The sequence below is a fragment of the Schistocerca cancellata genome, chromosome 10 (genome assembly GCF_023864275.1).
Source record: "Schistocerca cancellata isolate TAMUIC-IGC-003103 chromosome 10, iqSchCanc2.1, whole genome shotgun sequence".
Classification (NCBI taxonomy): Eukaryota; Metazoa; Arthropoda; class Insecta; order Orthoptera; family Acrididae; genus Schistocerca; species Schistocerca cancellata.
The window spans coordinates 176,805,223-176,824,776 of record NC_064635.1 but is presented as its reverse complement, the minus strand read 5'-3'; the positions used below and the strand labels follow the sequence as shown (position 1 = coordinate 176,824,776).

The following is a 19,554-nucleotide window of genomic DNA, read 5'->3' as shown; positions in this document are numbered from 1 at the left end:
CAGTGAGATTCCAGGCCAAAGATATGTCTGGAGACACCCTGGACAATAGTGGGATAGCAACCTGACTGTCGTCCACCGTGAGGTCCAACAACCACGAGTGATGGCCTGGTGTGCCATTTCTTTTCATAGAAGGATCCCTTTGGCTGTCATCCATGGCACACAGTGCACAGTGGTATGTCGATGTATTCTGGGCTCCGTTTTGTTGCCCTGCATGGCTAGCCATCCTGAGTTTACATTTCGGCAAGATAATGCCCACCCACACATGGCAAGATGTTCTACTGCTTTGTCTTCGAGCTTTCCTAATCCTACTTTGGCCAGCAAGGTCACAGGATCCCTCCCCAAATTGAGAACATGTGGAACATTATGGGCAGGGCTCTCCCCAACAAGCTCAGGATTTTGACACACTAATGCACCAACTGGACATAATTTGGCAAAATATCCCTCAGGAGGACATCTAACTACTCCATCAATCAATGTGAAGCATTATCGACTTGTTCAATTTCTGAAGACATATATACCTGTGTATGTACAGTAATAGCATTTGTAACTTTATTTTCGCATTGACCAATAATGACCTTTATTTTTGTCACATGTCCTGTATTTTTTACCTATGTTTCCATAAACTACTCTGATAACTCCTGCTTAAAACAATTATCTTTCAGATACTGATTTTCCTACACCGCTCAGTGTTGTCATCTTGTTGTTGAGAACCAGGACAACTGAATCAAAAGATGCTTTAAGTTATTTTGTGTTTGTAACTCATAATTTTACTGACATGAGCAAGGTCAACAAAGTACAACTGAGGCATACCACAGTGTGTGCACACAGACAGTATTCTATAACTATTGATTCAGTAATGCAATAATTCACTCTGTAGTGAACAGTTAGGTTTATGTGCCATTAAGTAATACCATTATCACTAGGACTGAATATCAATGCTGAAAAAAAAAAAAGAAGCCAGTTACACATACACAATCCTCTACCTATCTCCTCTAATATATTATGATTATGTTTAGAGTAACTTGATTAACAGAAACAGTCACAATGACAGAAATGCAATTAGAAAAGGCAAAGGTAGTACAAATTGCACTTTAATTATTGCACTCAGGATTTGTGCAGGTTTTAATAAAAAATGAAGGTAGAAACAGAAATTTCATTTTTGTCCATTTATTTATTCTTCCAAGTATACAATCTTAAGTTGAAATCCAGCTAATATATAGCTATTTTCAATAAACAATCACAACAATGTTTTTTCATCAATAAGTTGGTAATGGTTCACCAATAACAAACACAAGAGACCATCACCATTGCATTTACTTCACTTGGCTGGAATATTAAATTGTTTTACCAAATACATTAAGGAGAAATCAGAATTAGAGCAATAAAGAACTGTATGGATTATACACAAAATATATAGATTTACTATGTTATTAGCTGCGAGCACATGTGAGCACATTCCTTTTAAAGTTTGCTTTAGTCAATGTCCACGAAACTGCTCACTAACGTAACCATTTTTGGCTGTCTATAGTCGTTATCAATAGCCCATACACACTCAATGGCAGATGTTTGCCTCAAAACATGCTTGTAGACAATATTCCATTCAGGCTCTTACTAGAGTTTTCAAGGCAGATCTTACATGCAGACATTTCTTTATCCAGTCCGTATTCTGCTACTTCTGCCTGTCCTCTTCTAGTTCTGTGGTTTCCTGTGGGATGAAAAAACCTAGCATTAGTACATTACACTGAAACAGAATGATGATAATGTGTCAAAGTGCTGAAACTTTCCACTGGTATGAGTGTGTCACTCCTGATTAATTAATTTTGTAAACAATGAGCAAGATTTAATTTCTCAGGACTTTTGTGCAATAGTTAACAGCTTTTTATGAGAATGGTAATAAGCAAGTAACCTCTAATTATTTTCATATAATTTCGTGAAGGTAGGTTATAACAGAATACTGAATCACCTTTCTGGTAATAATCTTTTGGCAATTGCTGAGTTGAATTCCTGTAAAGGCTTGTTAACAGAGAAAGCAATAAAAGATTCCACAAACTCAGTTCTGATAGAATTAAACGTGAAAAAACACCATTTTGGAATTTTCTGTGACCAGGCCACAACTATGATTGTGTAGGCAAAAAATTGCTAGAGAAAGTAAAACGTTATGGCCTCTTACTTCAGTGGTATCATACCTCACCAACCAAAGGCAGAGGGTTAGATTAACTAATGATAACACAGGACTAAGGTTTGATACTTGGCCCGTTCCTAATTGTGGCCAATATAAATGCTTTACTCAGAAAACTGAAGGACACTTCAAAAACAGTGGTGTTTGCTGAGATACATGTATGCTTATAAAGATGCCACAGCCATGAAAATTATAAAACATTGTTCCCGCTTCACTCCTGATCTTAAAAAAGTTGTAATTGGATTCTTACTCTCATGTGTCAATACATTTATCCCATTAAAGAATTTGTGGGTGCTAACCGGACTGAATTTCAGGATTAACTATTAAAGTCGCAACCATAATACTACAAACAAAAATAATTTCAATGTAGACCTCACTTGCCCAACTGAGGTTCAGTCTTATAATCTAGTGCATCAGTCTTTAACTCACTGACAGCAGGCATCACACAAGAAACTGAAAATACCCTGGTTTTGATCAGTTATGTGATACTAGGAACTTAAACTTTTCTTGAGTTGGTATTGCACCTCAACACATTGAACACTATTGTCATTTCTGTGTGCCACCTATTTAAGATACCCATCACAATTGAAATGTTTTTTATAGCTGAATAAGTCAATGTACAATAAATATTTTTTCACTAAAATTTTAATTTTTTAAATGAGCAGTGAACCAAATTGACAAAAATTTCAGCTCTTCATGCTCCAACCATAACTATTACAGTAATGGAAGATGATCAATATGACACCACAAGAAGAATCTGAGAGAGCACTGAAAGAACTAAGTCAAAACATCATCCCTGGCATAGCTGATATTCTGTCAGAACTACATATAGCTTTGGGAGAGCCAGCCATGACAAAACTCTTCCACCTGGTGAGCAGATCTATGAGGCAAGTGAAATACCCTCAGACTTCAAGCAGAATATACTTCCAATCCCAAAGAAAGCATGCACTGACAGGTGTGAATATTACCGAACTGCCAGTTTAACAAGTCATGGTTCCAAAATACTAACACGAATTCTTTACAGAAATTGGAAATACTAGTAGAACCCAACCTTGGTGAAGGTCAGTTTTGAACCCAGGGAAGTGTAGGAATATGCAAGGCAATAATGACTCTAGAGTCTTCCTAGAAGGAAGGTTAAGGAAAGACAACTATGTGCTAGCATTTGTAGACTTATATTTTAACAATGCGACTGGAATATTCTCTTTTAAATTCTAAAGGAAGTAAAAATAAAATACATGGAGTGAAAAGCTATTTACAATTTATATAGAAACCAGACAGCTGTTACGAGAGTTGAGACACATGACATTCAATCTGTACTGTAAGCAAGCAGTAAAGAAAACCAAAGAAAAATTTGCACTAGGAATTAAAGCAGAGGGAGAAGAAATAAAACCTTGGATGTCTGCCAAAGACACTGTAATTCTTTTGAAGACAGCAAAGGACTTTGAGGAGCAGCTGGACAGAAAGGACAGCGTCTTGAAAGGAAGATATAAGTGAGCATCCAGAAAAGCAAAACAAGGACATAGCAAATCAAGGATTAAATCAAGTGATTCTGAGGGAATTACATTATGAAATGAGACTATGAAAGTAGTAGCTGAGTTCTGGTATTTGGGCAGCAAAATAACTGATGATGGCCAAAGTAGAGAATATATAGAATGTAGACTGGCAATGGCAAGAAAAGTGTTTCTGAAGAAGAGAAATTTGTTAACATCAAATATTGGTTTAAGAGTTAGGAAATATTTTCGGGAAGTACTCGTATGGAGTGTAGCCATGTATAGAAGTGAAATAACAGTTTAGGATGGAGAAAATAGAAACACTTGAAATGTGGTGCTACAGAAGCATGCAGAAGTTTCAGTGGGTAGATCATGTAACTAATGAGGACAGACTGAACAGAACTGGGGAGAAAAGAAATTTGTGGTACAGACTCACTAGAAGAAGGAATTGGATCATAAGATACATTCTGAGACATCAAGGGATCACCAATTTAGAACTGGAAGTAAGTGTGGGAGGTAATAATCATATAGGAAGAGCAAGAGATGAATGCAGTAAGCAGGTTACAAGGATTTGAGTTGTAGTAGTTATTCAGAGGATTGCACAGGATAGTGCAGTATGGAAAGCTGCATCAAACCAGTCTTTGGACTGAAGACAACTACAACAACCATAACTTTATGACTAGCTGACTATCAGAACATTTTTAGTAAAGCATAAGGGGCATTCAAAAAGAAAGAAGCCAGAGGCATAATTACAGAAACCAGTACGATTATGTTAGAACTACTGACCCTGGGTGTTGAGACACTTGTCCCACTGTGACATAAGGTGATGAATGGCTGTGTCATAAAATTCCTGGGGCTGCAATGTTAACCAGTTCCGCACATACAGCTGGACGTCGTCATCTGAGGTGAATCAGAAAGGTTATGCTGACGTTCTTCTTTGATCAAGATGGCCCCCTTCTGATTCACTTCCTGTAGCACGGGACAACAGTGAATGCAAACCTTGACCACCATTCGGCAAACGATCAAATCAAAACGACCAGGCCATCTCACCCTTGGGATCATTTTGCTTCACGACAATGCAAAGCTTCATAAGGCCAACACAATCGTGGCATTCCTGCAGATATTCAAATGGGAGGTTCTTGGCCAACCTCCTTACAGTCTGGACCTCAAAGCCCTATGATTACACCATTTTTGGTTTCCTTAAAAAGGATCTGTGGGGCAAACGATTCACCTAAGATTACGATGTCCAGCTGTACATACGGAACTGGTTAACATTGCAGCCCCGGGAATTTTATGAGACAGCCATTCACAGTCTTGTGTCACAGTGGGAGAAGTATCTCAACAGCCAGGGTCAATACTTCTAACATACTGGTACTGGTTTCTGTAATTATGCCTCCAGCTCATTTCTTTTTGAATGCCCCTTATAATTTACAGCAAAACTACTGAGATTTATCACAAGAAATAAATCTGCCCTGGTTCTACTTGATGCCAATGGCCTTGCTGCCATGGTAACACTGGTTCCTGTCAGATCACCAAAGTTAGGTGCTGTCGGGCTTGACTACTTGGATAGGTCACCACCCGGGTCTGCCAGGTAATGTTGGCAAGCAGGGTGCATTGGCCTTTGTGGAGCCAATTGAGGAGCTACTCGATTGAGAAGTAGCGACGCTGGTCATGAAAACTGACAATGGCCAGGTGAATGGTCTGCTGACTACATGCCTCTACATATTCACATTCGGTGACACCTAAGGACTTGAGGACTACACGGTGGCCCGTTGATACTGTTGGACCTTCAAGGCCTGTTTGGATGGTGTTTGTTTGTTTTAGTTATACTTGACAAAACCTCTAGTAGAATAAAATCTTACACATGACTTAGGTTTCAAGAAATAATTCTCATCTTCTGTCTGTTCAATAGTTTTGCTAAGCATCCAGGACCTGTGGCAGGTTTGGCACTTATATGCTCCTGTCCACCAGATGTACTGATTGATTCAAAGGGTTTTTTTCATGCTTCATCCACATGGGCTCTCACATGATACTTGATAAATTTATTGGATTTTTTGTGTGACATACAATTTCTTGTGCGCAATCAATCATCTGAAGATGGGATTTCCATCCTGAAGTCCAGGTTTTTTTTTTTTTTTTTTTTTTTGCTCCAAATAAAGTTTTTGCGAAGTACAACTGGAATGGATTTATCTATCACGAAAAAAGTTCAGCAGCAGCTGTGGATGTCCACTGAAGAGTATATTATTAAGATGTAGCTGTACAGGAGCTTTTCTTCAATTGTTAAAGATCCAGAATATAGTACGATTTATATGAAGGTTTGCTTTGGTTCTTCATTGACAGTTAGTGCACCTTGAATTTCATATCAGTATTTGGCAGGGCAACTGAATGGAAAAGTATTCAGTAAAGCAAGCTAAACAACCTGCAGGAGTAGTAGGTAGTTGGTGATAAGTTTAGATTGCATTTTTCATGAAGGGAAAAGAAAGCAAGAACTTACTGAGCAACCACTGTTGAGTGAGATGCTTCAAGAGTGATATAATAGCTACCTGGAACAAATGTCACTTAATAATCATAAAAGCATTTTCCACACAGCCTGTGTTCTGTCAGTATTATACCTGAACTTCCTTAATGTTGTTCAGTCAAATGACGGTTACATCTTTCAGAAAGTTTTGTATGACTGTGGTCCCACACAGAAGTAAAATCATTTTTTAGTATAGTTTTCCCTGTGTGTTTGTGTAAACTTTCTCAGCTGAATAATATACATTGGCTGTGAGTGCAAAAAAGTAAGTATTATAACAAATAATGATCTGTATGTATCAGATCATTCTTTGCAGAAGTCTTTTTAGGGATTTTGGAATTATATTGCCAGCTACCAGTACATACATTTATTTCTTAATCATATTTGAAGCTTATCATAAAAAAAAAATAATTTGCCTATTTTTCATACATACAATGTATAAATAAATACACTATGTGATCAAAAGTATCCGGACATGCCCAAAAAAATGTTTTTCATATTACGTGCATTGTACTACCACTTACTGCCAGGTACTCCATATCAGTGACCCCAGTAGTTATTAGACATTGTGAAAGAGCAGAATGGGGTGCTCCACGGAACTCACGAACTTCGAACGTGGTCAGGTGATTGGGTGTAACTTGTCATATGTCTGTAAATGAGATATCCACACTCCTGCACATTCCTAGATCTACTGTTTCCAATGTTATAGTGAAGTGAAAACGTGAAGGGACATGTACAACACACAAGCATACAGGCAACCTCGTCTGTTGACTGACAGAGACCACCGACAGTTGATGAGAGTTGTAACGCGTAATAGACAGACATCTAACCAGACCAACACACAAGAATTCCAAGGTGCATCAGGATCCACTGAAAGTACTATGACAGTTAGGCACAAGGTGAGAAAAGTTGGATTTCATGGTTGAGCGGCTGCTCGTAAGTCACACATCACACTGGTAAATGCCAAACGACACCTTGCTTGGTGTAAATACTGTAAATATTGGACGACTGTACAGTGGAAAACGTTGTGTGGAGTGACGAATCACAATACAAAATGTGGCGATCCGATGGCAGAGTGTGGGTGTGGCGAATTCCCAGTGAACTTCATCTGCCAGTGTGTGTATTGCCAACAGCAAATTCAGAGGCGGTGATGTTATGGTGTGGTCATGTTTTTCATGGAGGGGGCTTGCAGCCTTGTTGTTTTGCATGGCAGTATCACAGCACAGGCCTACATTGATGTTTTAAGCACTTTCTTGCTTCCCACTGTTGGAGAGCAATTTGGGGATGGCGATTGCATTTTTGAACACAATTGAGCAGCTGTTCATAACACATGGCCTGTGGCATAGTGGTTACACGACAATAACATCTCTGTAATGGACTGGCCTGCACAGAGTCCTCACCTGAATCTTACAGAACACCTTTGGGATGTTTTGGAACGCCGACTTTGTGCCAGGCCTCACCTCTCCTCAGTGCAGCACTCCGTGAAGAATGGGCTGCCATTCCCCAAGAAACCTTCCAGCACATGACTGACCGTATGCCTGCGAGAGTGGACGCTGTCATCAAGGCTGAGAGTGGGCCAACACCATATTAAATTCCAGAAACACCAATGGAGGGCACCAAAAACTTGTAAGTCATTTTCAGCCAGGTGTGCAGATACTTTTGATCACATAGTGTATGCAGTATATGAAGTGAGAATGTTATTATCAAAAATCTTGAAAAATTTCTTGGTCTATTTACTTCAAATTTTACCCTAATTCTCTAATGGACTTTTGGATGGACAATCATATATTGTGGAACACTGTTAGCAAACAGGAAAGTTGTATTTATGGCTTATTGGCTTATGATTAAAACTAACTCCATCCAAACAGGCCTCCAAAGGCCCAATGATACTGACAGACTGCAATGTCATACTTGGGTGATAGGTGTAACTGGGTACGGATATGGAGGGGCGTGCGGTCAGCACACCACAGTCCCAGCCATTGTCAGTTTTTGTGACGTGAGCTGGTATATCTCCAACAAGTACCTCCTCAACTGGCCTCACAATAGCTGAATGCACCCCATTTGCCAACAGCTCTCAGCTGACCCAAATGGTCACCAATCCAACTGCTAGCCAAGCTCGACAGTGCTTAACTTTAGTGATGTGATGGGAACTTGTGTTACCACCACTTTGCCACTGGCAAAATACTGACCTCCTCCTCCCCCACATCCCTGTCTATTTCCTCCTCCTTTCCAATCTCTCTGTCTATCACCTCCTACCCCACTCTCTCTGCCTATCTTCTTCTCCCCCCTCTCTCGCTCCAGTCTCTGAATTTGGAATACCAGTAAACGAGGTTCAAGGTCAGAGAGGGGAATGGGGGACAGTCAGAGGAGTGGGAGGAAATGGGCACAGAAAGTGGAAAGGAGTAATGGGAGAGGGGGAGAAGGGGGGAGGGGAGAGGGAGAGAGAGGAGGAGAAGAAGAAGATAGAGAGAGGGGGGAGGAGGTGATGGATGGCGGGGGAAGGAGGACGAAATGGAGAGGGACATAGGGGAAAAGGAGATTTGGATAGATATCCAATACCCATATATATTAGAAATGTGTGCTTTCTCTATTCTTTCTTTTCCCTTGAACCTGACTGAGCAACAGCAATGTGTGACTGGGAACAGCCAGCCACAACATAGAATTTAAAAAAAAAAAATTGTGCTGGTACACACTTTGCCTGCTCGCCTACTTTTCAAACTGGAGTTGTGTACTTGGGTGCAAAGGCATTCTACAAACTCTCACCTAACATACAGGAAGGAAGTGGGAATACCTACTGAATGAAATGAAAATAAAAATCATAACTCATTAGCCACAAATTCTACCAATTATCTGATTGTCTACTTCAGTAACTGAAAATTCCTGTTAGCTACACAGCAAGCAGCAGAGTTCATAAACTGCATGACATGAAGTGCAGTGTTGTACACAGACCCCTGTTGTTGTAGATACAGGGAATTATTTTCTTTGAAAAATACCAGTGAAATCAAATAAACATTAACCTACCAAAAGAAGATAAACAGCAGCTATTGTACACAGCTTAGGAAGCAGAAGCAAGTACCAAAGTAGCAGCTTTTCTTCCGGCTCACAGGTCACACTGCGCAAACAGCACTATATAAGAATGAGATTCCAGCGGAGTGTGCGCTGATATGAAACTTCCTGGCAGATTAAAACTGTGTGCCCGACCAAGACTCGAACACGGGACCTTAATGCCTTTCGCGGGCAAGTGCTCTACCATCTGAGCTACCGAAGTTCAGATGTTGAATGATTGTTGATAAGCTGTAACTTCTCAAATTTTCTCATCGTGGTCATTTCACAAGATGTATGTGAGAGGGAATAATATGTTATCTGACTCTTCCCGTGAAGTGCTCTCTCAAAATATCAATTGTAAATATCTCTGTGATGGACAATGCCTCTCTTGTAGTGTCTGTTACTGAAGTGTATCAGCCCTACGAGGTAAGGATCCCACAGTGATGAACAATACTCAAGAATTCGTTGAAAAACTGCCATATAAGCCCCTTCCTTTGTTGATGAGTTACATTTCCTTAAGATTATTCCTAAGAATCTGAGTGTGGCATCTTTTTATCCTCTTCTTTGCTTTATGTTGTATTTCACATAAGATCACTCTGGTTAGTTACTCATTGATATTTTATGGTCAATACTGTTTCGAGTAAGTTGACGTCAACAAAGTGATTGTACAGTAGTGGATTTCTTCTCCTATGTATGCACAATATGTTATATTTATTTTCATTTAGGGTCAACTGTGAAAGCCAGCACCATTCATCAATCCTTTGCAGGTAGTTCTGCAAAATGATACTGCTTTCTGGCATTGCTAATTTCTTACAGACAACCATATCATCTGCAAACTGTCCAATGCTTTCTAATAGATAATTTATATACAATGTAAAGAGTAATGGTCCTATCATACTTCCTTGGGGAACTTCAGAAATTGCCTCTACATCTGTTGATTTCATTCCATTAAGAGCAACGTGTTGAGTTCTATCTGTAAGGAAGTTTTGAATCCAGTTGAAAATGTGGTCTAATACTTGGTAAGCTTGTAGTTTTTTTCACTAAATAGTAGTGCAGGATGGCATCAAATGCCTTCCTGAAGATAAGGAACACAGCATCAACTTGAGCACTGTTGTCTGCAGTGCTGTGGATCTCAAGAAGAAACAGAGTGAGCCGACTGTCGCAAGATCTCTGTTTGCAGAATTCATGTTGATTTTTATAGAGGGGATTTTCATTCTCCAAAAAGTCATAATTCTTGAATGTAAAAAATGTTCCACATTTCTACAACAGATTGACGTCAATGACTTAGGCCTATAATTATGTGCATCTGTCCTACGACCCTTCTTGAAAACAGGAATGACTTGCGTTTTCTTCCCGTCACCTGGTACCATGCATTCCTCCAGCAATCTACAATAAACTGCTGCTGGAAGGGGAGGAAGTTATTTCGCATAATCTTGGTAGAATCTTACAGGTATCTCATCTGGTCTTGATGTCTTTCCACTACTAAGTGACTGTAGCTGATTTTCTATTCCGTGATCAGTTATTTCAATATCTGCCATTTTGTTATTTGCACACTAATTCAGGGTGTATAAGTGGACAAGGAAAAAAATTACCGGATTTTTCCCAGATCTCCCGGTTAAAAATACATTTTCTCCCGGGTGAAAATACACTTTTTCCATATTAAGTGATAGTATACTTTCCGTCGGAACTGTAAAACTTATCAATCCTTTGAATAGATATGGTTTTATACAGCAGCATAGACTTTCTTGGCACTTTAGAAAACAAAACTCAGAGGGAAAAAACACATTTTGGAAAGATCTTTGATAAGCAGCAACATGTACGCTGCAAATTTTCGTATTACAGAAGTATGAATTCGAATTCCACCAACAGGGAAAGTTAATGATTTAAGTTACTGTACATAGTGTTGCTACAAGAAAAGCGAAGCTTTCGCATATAATATTTGTCTCTAAGATTAATAAGCTACAAGAGAAGCTAAGCTTTCACATATAATGTTGATCTGTTTAGCGCATGCTACACTTTAACATACATCATACAAATACACCAGCAAAATTTTTAATACCAACATAAATCTCTGATCTTCTGGGCTCAAAAAACTTCTACATGGCTCGTCATCAGAGAGTTGATTTTTAAATGAGCAACCGCTCTGTGATTTAAGAAATTCATCAAACATTTGTGCACATAGTTCATCTTGCATAAAAGAAAATCTACTTTGAAAATAACGCTTTTTGAACCACAATTCACAATATTTTCCCGCGACCTGTTAGAAATAGGTTCATTTCAGCAGTTGCCAGAGAGCACCAGATAAGAGGCATCACCACACTTGCGCAGTTACGGTGACGTAGGAAGCCAGTATGTTCGTACATGTAAAACATTAAAACATCTTTCTTGCATTATGTCAAAAAAAAAAAAAAAAAAAAAAATTTGTATGTCCAGATTCCCAATGACGTAGGCCTCGACCTGATATTAAGCTTTTCGGTATCGTTTTCGGGACGTAAATTTTCTTGGAGTACCAGTACTGTATTATCTCATGTTTGGTTCTTTATTATGGCATAATGTCATATGTGCTAGAAGATGAAAACGTGCACTTCAAATGCAGCGAACAGTTAAAAGGAGCCTATAGTGTGGAATTAAACACTTCGTTTCAAATAAATTTACTGCCTCAGAGGAAATCTTAATAAAGGCCAAATTTCTTTAGCAAACTGCCAAAAGTAACTTTATTGTTCTGCAAGGCAATTAATGCTTGACTGTCAGAAAGGTGGAAAAAAGATAAAATCTGAAACTAGTAACATATTTAAGCCTTCCGTAATTATGTGAATGTATTTTAATTCACTTGATAGCTCCCAGCCACAGAAATCCGTCTTGTTTTCATTTGACGTGAGAGCAGTAAACTAAGAGGAAACAGAAAAATCACTTAATGTAAACACAGATCACATGGAGACTACCCCCCACCCCCACCCGACCACACCCCACCCCACTATAACTCCGACTGCTCTGCGCACGTCTTTCTGAAGAGTCTGATACATAAAACATATATCTTCGAGGAAATGTAAGACATGTTATTTGGTCTTTAGTGAGCCGAAGTGCAGTGCCACGCCTCTTCAAACAATATTCTTATACCGCATGTCACGGTATTGTGCTCTGTGAAACTCAAACATGTATATTTTTCAATGCATGCCATCAAACTATTTCAGGACAGTGGAAATTAAAATGTCCTGTAGTGCCTCTCCTGCTCCCAGTCAGCCGGTTTGACATCTTGTCCCTCTAAAAAATAAAAAAATAAAAATAAACACAATTAATACTGGATGGGATTATTTGTAACTGGGAGAACAAGAACTCTTCAGAAAATCTGGTCTTTTTATTGCCTATTAGCTAACAACTTGCTCTTCTGTGTGACATAAAATTAAATGTAGGATACCTAAAACCAGTAAAGACAAGAGACAGGCAAGACAGTACACATTTCTTCAGTCCTTAGGTCCTAGCAATTTTTCTCGCTAATCTTGCTGCAGCTTTACATGGTGTGCTTTCCTTTCTGCGAAAGAACTATTACCTCATCAAAGTTCGTCAAATGTTTTGCTACATGAAAAATCAAAATGTCGTCATCTAATACTGAAAAAATATAATACCAAAGACTGGTGTGGTTGTTTCTCGATCTGATAACGTCTATTTTGTCACTGTGTGCTGGAAAAAACAAAATAGGCCTTTTTAATATTACACACATAATGACACACGCAAAATAAGCAAGACTGTTTTGGCAATAATGATCATTTTTATAGTACGACAATGTAATTCACAAAGTACCAATACGAAATACCTATTTGGCCTACTACAATCAAAAAGCTTTATGTTTGGAAATAGTTTCACATTTCATTCACACACTCCAATTTCTCATGAACGAGACTGACGAGGATTCCACTGGCAGAGACATCACATACACTATGCACGCATTCAAAAGTCAACTTATAATTCTTTCAGAAATCAACTTAGAATGTGTTCAAAAATGTCCAAAAACCAGCAAGGGTGCGTTTCAAAATTGTATAAATAATCGATAGACTGACATGTGCTGAATGCTATGTGCTTTGTGAAACAAAGTTTTCTTCCTCGAGAATATAAATTTGTCCCTTCCCCCTGAAACTGCTGCCCGGTACAGATACCCTGGTTTGTAGCCCCCCCCCCCCCCCCCCCCAGATCCATGCCTGCTGCGCACTTTGAAATCTGGCAGCTTGGGCGCCCCAGTAAAATTTTGCTGGGTACCCCATGAGGGTGGTTGCTGCTACTGTTGCTTACACAGCCAACAGGCACATTTCTGAAGCCAGAAGCAGGAGAAGGTATTACTCATACGCGACTCAACTGCACGTGTGCATGAGCTTGCTCGTAACTGCTTAAATGAATCTAATGTAAACAGGTGTAATGTCACACTCATCGGAGCAGTTCGTTGTTATGAAGCATTGCATAGACTTCCTAAAGCCTTCGACACATTTTGCTGTTGGCAGATGCTTGTACGTGCACTGTGTTATTTTATATGGCGCATTTCCTTTGCAATTTAAGTTTTATTTTTGTTTTTTTTTTCTCTAGTTCTTGTTTTAATGCCGCTGTACTATTCTGCAGCAGCAGGATACAGTAATATCCTTGGTTAGGGTATCAGTTCTTACCAGTCAAAATTACAAAAATTTAATTGAAAATTGCAACAACGAAAAATTCCCGGAATTCTAAAAAATTCCCGGGTTTTTCCCGGTTTTTTCTTAGATGAAAAAATTCTCGGGTTTTTCCCGGATCTCCCGGTTGTCGTACATACCCTGTAATTGAAAGAAGAGACCATGTTACGATGTTCTGCAGTGAAACAATTTCAAAAGACTGAATTAAGTATTTCGTCCTTCTCCCTGTTATCTTCAGTTTCAATGGCAGCGTGGTCACTGAGCGAATAAATAGTGGGTTTTGAACCTTTTTAAGATTTTCACTCAGATCGGTTGACAAAATTCTTCTTTCAAAGTCACTCAATGCATCTCTCATTGCTCTTCTTATGCTCATTTTCACTTTGTTCAGCTTTTGTTTTTCAGCTATGCTTTGACTTCTCTTGAATACGTGATTTTGTGTGTGTGTGTGTGTGTGTGTGTGTGTGTGTGTGTGTGTGTGTGTGAGAATTTCTAAGGGAGACCAAACTGCTGAGGTCATCGGTCCCTAGACTTACGCTTAGAACACAAACACACTCTCTCACACACACACACACACACACACACACACACACTCTGTTCACATGGCAGTTTTCTAACACAGCTATCAAATCACAGCGGGTGTTTCCAACCCTGACAACCTACATCGGGAAGTACTTGTCTAAGGCATACTGAATGATGCTTTTGATTTTTTTGCACTCCATATCTTTGTCCTCATCACTGAATATTTGATGCTCAATACCCAGATATTCTGCAACTTATATCCTGTCACATTTGCTAAGCAAAAATTTCTCTCATCATTCAGTATAAAATCCATAGTCATAGTTGCTGTCACAGCCTTATGATCAGTGATACTATGGTGTCACCGCCAGACACCACACCTGCTAGGTGGTAGCCTTTAAATCGGCCGCGGTCCGTTAGTATACGTCGGACCCACGTGTCGCCACTATCTGTGATTGCAGACCGAGCGCCGCCACACGGCAGGTCTAGAGAGACTTCCTAGCACTCGCCCCAGTTGTACAGCCGACTTTGCTAGTGATGGTTCACTGACAAAATACGCTCTCATTTGCCGAGACGATAGTTAGCATAGCCTTCAGCTACGTCATTTGCTACGACCTAGCAAGGCGCCATTACCAGTTACTATGGATACTGTAAATCATGTACCGTCAAGACCGACGTTCACCATTAATGGATTTAAGTTAAGTATTCCACCAGCTACGTCCGTTTTTTCTAAATTTTAATTTCCTTGTCCTGTTCCAGACCTCACTCCTGCCTGCGCAAGCTAAAACGCGTGCCTTTCAGCCTCCTCTAGTAACACGGTGTTGGCTCTCCTGCCAACCCACAACAGATACCTTCCCCTACATTAACTAATTCAATAAGTTCAGACCTGGTGACAAGGCAAAACCACGTTCTTATCGATATTGCCCTGATTTACTTGTGTAATGGCTTCGCCACCATCTCCAGATGTACTGTCCGAATTTTATCGCTTACAGAATCAGCAGATGCAGGCCTTACTGGATGCCCTTGGACAGCTCGTCCAGGGTCAACGCACGATGGAAAACGATGTGATGCGGCAGCCGCCGCTCCACCGCTAACGCAGCCACAACACGCAGTTGCACCACCTTTTCGTCCTTTTGATGCTGCACTGGAAAGCTGGACGGAGTGTCACACCAATTTGGACTCCATCTCGCCGCCTACAGAATTCAAGGTAACGAGCGGCAGCCATTTTTGCTGTCTTCGGTCGGCGTACAAACGTACCGTGTGATAGTCAAATTATTTCCCCGACGAGACGTAGCAACTCTGTCCTACGACAAAATTTTGTCTGCATTAGATGCATATTTCAAAGAATCAGTCAAAACGTACGGCAGGTCAGACTAATCGGGAGTGGGTTGCAACCTTGCAAGGCCTTACTAGGGATTGTGCTTTTGAGTGTCAATGTGGACTCCCTTATTCAGATACTATGGTACGTGATGCAATTGCACAGAACGTTTCTGTTGTTTGTATAAGGGAACAGATTTTGAAACTAGTCAATCCCTCCTTTCAACAAGTGATGGACATATTGGATGGGCAGGACACACTTGACTTTGCTCAGGAATCATTTGTAACTTCGCCACCCATGTGTCAGGTTAACCGGCCCGCCGGGCGAGCTGCACGGAACAGTAAACAGTCCTCGCGCCTGGCCGCGCTGCTGCCGCCAGACTCTCAGCCACGTGTACCGTGCCGGCAAGCACATGCCCGTGGTGTGCTGCTAGACATTCGCGTGAGAATTGCCCGTCACGCCAAGCTATTTGCTTTTATTGTAATAAAAAGGGACATGTTCAGAATGTTTGCCAGAAAAAGCTCAGAACAGAAGCTCAAAACCATTCCAGGCCCTTTGCTTCGCACCAGAATCGGAATTGAACCAAGGATACTCAGGCTCGCAAAACTTCGCCCATGGAAATTCATATAGTTCATTCCACTCCGCCCAGTGCCACTCTCTCTAACAGTGACTGTGTTTGTCCCAAAAATAGTGTGCGTCGACATCGCCGGCACTCCCGTCAAGTCGCAAGCGATTTTGTACCAGTGCCAGTGCAAGCTGCACGGGACAGTCACTCTTGCCGTCAGCAGGACAATAAACTTTTTGTCGACTTGGACATTAACGGCAAAGTGATACTATTCCAGCTCGATACCGGAGCTGCAGTTTCACTGATCAATCGAGACACTTACTAACAGCTGGGCACACCTCCGTTGCGTGCCACAAATGTTAAGTTAACTAGCTATTCAGGTCAAGACATCCGTGTGTTAGGACAGTGCAGCCTTCTTGCAACATACAAAGGACAAACAATACTTGTGTCATTTTACGTCCTTCGTTCCTCTTCTGCAGTGAACTTGTCTGGTTTCGATTTATTTCGGTTGTTTAACTTGTCTGTAGTAAATCAGGTCCTATCAGTGAACCAGGACATTTTTGCACCGGGCCTCGGTTGCGCTAAGAACTATAAAGCACATTTGGAACTGAAAGTAAACGCGCAACCGAAATTTTTCAGAGCGCGCAATGTTCCCCACGCATGAGGTTGCAAAAACATTACACGATTTGGAATCACAAGGTGTCATTGAACATGTGCAGGCTTCTCTCCAGGCATCACCCTTAGTAATTTTGCCAAAACCTTCGGGAAAATTGAGACTTTGTGTGGACTTCAAGGCAACAGTGAATCCACAACTGGTGATTGCAACTTTTCCTTTACCCCACCCACAAGATCTTTTTGACAAACTGTGCCCGGGTAAATATTTTTCGAAGTTGGACCTAGCAGATGCGTACTTGCAAATACTGGTGGAAGAAGAATCGCAGCGCATTTTGGTGGTTAACACGCATCATGGTTTGTATCGATTCACACGACTGCCATTCGGGTGTGCCTCTGCCCCTGCATTGTTTCAGCAATATCTACAAACTGTTTGTGCATCAGTCCCTACCGCAGCAAACTATCTGGACGATATTGTGATCTCCTGAAAGACGGAATAAGAACATTTAGCCAATCTCAGAACATTATTTCAGGACTTGTGACAAAATGGTCTTCGCTTGCAGAAGGACAAATGTGTGTTTTTTGCTTGTGACTTGCCCTACCTGGGACATGTACTCAATGCCCAAGGCATACATCCCAGTCCCGAGCACCTCCGTGCCATACAAGACTCGCCTTTGCCGCAGAATTGGAAGCAGCTACAGAGTGTGCTGGGAAAAATTAATTATTATAACAACTATGTTCCACACGCCCCTTCCATTTCAGCTCCACTTCATCGCTTACGCCGTAAAGGTGTTCTGTTCGTCTGGACGACGAAATGCGAACGCGCCTTTCGCCAGTTGAAATCGGCGTTGCTTTCTAATAGTTGCCTTATGCCATTCGACCCCAGAAGCCCCTTTTGTTGATGGTGGATGCATCGGATTTCGGGATCGGTGCTGTGCTTGCGCACAAAGATGGATCGCACGATCGCCCTATTGACTTTGCGTCCAAATTGCTCTCGTCTGCGCAAAGAAATTATTCACAGATCGAGAAAGAAGCATTGGCTCTCGTATTTGGTGTTAAAAAGTTTCATGATTTCTTGTATTGTCATCACTTTATCATCATCACAGACCACAAACCTTTGACATCGCTTTTTCATCCGACCAAGCCTGTACCTCCACGTACAGCGCAGAAATTCATTCGCTGGTCTATTTTCCTCTCGCAGTACCGCTACGATATCTTGTATCGGTCCACTGCTAAGCACGGAAACACCGATGCGTTGTCCCGTTTGCCTGTTGCTGAGGATAGAGCATTCGATTCCTCCGAACTTGCCTGCATGCTCATTGATTCGGAAACCGATGACGTGGTCGAATCGTTTCCGGATTTTCGTCGTGTAGCTACAGCCACAGCTCCCGACCCTGTCCTTGCTACAGTTCTGCGTTTTGTTGCTACGCAATGGCCCTTGTCAAAGTCACGGATCGGGGATCCGTTGGTTCGCCAATTTTTTGCTCACCAGGAGAGACTTTTTGTTTGACGTGGTGTTTTGCTGTTGCATTCTGATAATGATCAGTCCAGGGTCGTGGTTCCACGTTCGTTACAGTCCTCTGTCTTACAGCTTCTCCACCAAGGACATTGGGGTATAGTGAGAATGAAACAATTTGCTCGTCAGCACTGTACTTGGTCTGGAATCGATGCCGCGATTACGAACATGTGCTCTTCTTGCATGGTGTGTGCCGAACAACAATCAGCACCACCGCAGAAATTCTTTGCATGGCCCAAAGCCACTTCCCCTTGGCAACGCTTACACATCGATTTTGCTGGTCCATTCTGGAATGCTCGATAGTTTGTTGTGGTAGATTCATTCAGTAATTTTCCTTTTGTTGTCAGGATGTCTTCCACGACGTCATCTGCCACCATCCAAGCGTTATCTGCTATCTTTTGCATTGAAGGCCTTCCACAGACAATTGTTTCCGACAATGGCCCACAATTCATGTCCGCAGAATTTCAGTCATTCTGCAAGGCCAATGGTATTCAACATCTGACGTCCGTTCCGTTTTCGCCACAGTCAAACAGTGCCGCTGAATGATTGGTCAGGACTTTCAAGTCTCAGATGTTGCAGTTGAAAGAGTCGCATTCTCAGGAGGACGCGTTATTGCCCTTTTTGTCCTCGTATCGCTCTCAGCCCCAAGATGGTCGCTCGCCGGCTGAGTTGCTCCACGGTCGTCATCATCGAACCTTGATGTCTCTGCTACATCCGCCGCATCAGGTTCCTGTGCAGTGGCAGACACCTGCAGGGTGTATACGGGGACAAAGAAAAAAAATTCCCGGATTATTCCCGGATTTCTCCCGGATATCCCGTTTAAAAAATACGCTTTTTCCCGGGCGAAAATACACTTTTTCTGTGCTAAGTGACAGATTTTCCGTAGATTTTCCCTCGGAACTGTAAAACTTATCAATTCTTTGAATGGTTAACGTTTTATACAATCGCGTAGAACTTCCCGAAAAAAAAGAAAAAAAAAGACTGGCAGAGTTTTGGAGAGACTTTTAATAAAAAATAAAAAAAATAAAAGGAGAGAAGTGTTGGAAAGACCTTTGATTTGCAGCAACATATACGTTGCATATTTTCTTATTACAAAAGTATAAATTCGAATAGCACCAAACACAGCGCGTTAGTTTGCGGAGCGTT

General features: G+C 41.1%; 1 protein-coding gene across 1 annotated transcript in view; it reads right to left on the bottom strand.

The window, feature by feature from the left end:
* Nucleotides 1–1,622: 1,622 nt before the first annotated feature.
* LOC126106758 (speckle-type POZ protein-like) overlaps nucleotides 1,623–19,554 on the bottom strand; it is an 89,180-nt gene continuing 71,248 nt past the window's right edge. The window contains exon 4 of the mRNA XM_049913131.1: nucleotides 1,623–1,705. The gene's annotated coding sequence lies outside the window, so the exon portion shown is untranslated. The remainder of the gene's footprint in view (nucleotides 1,706–19,554) is intronic.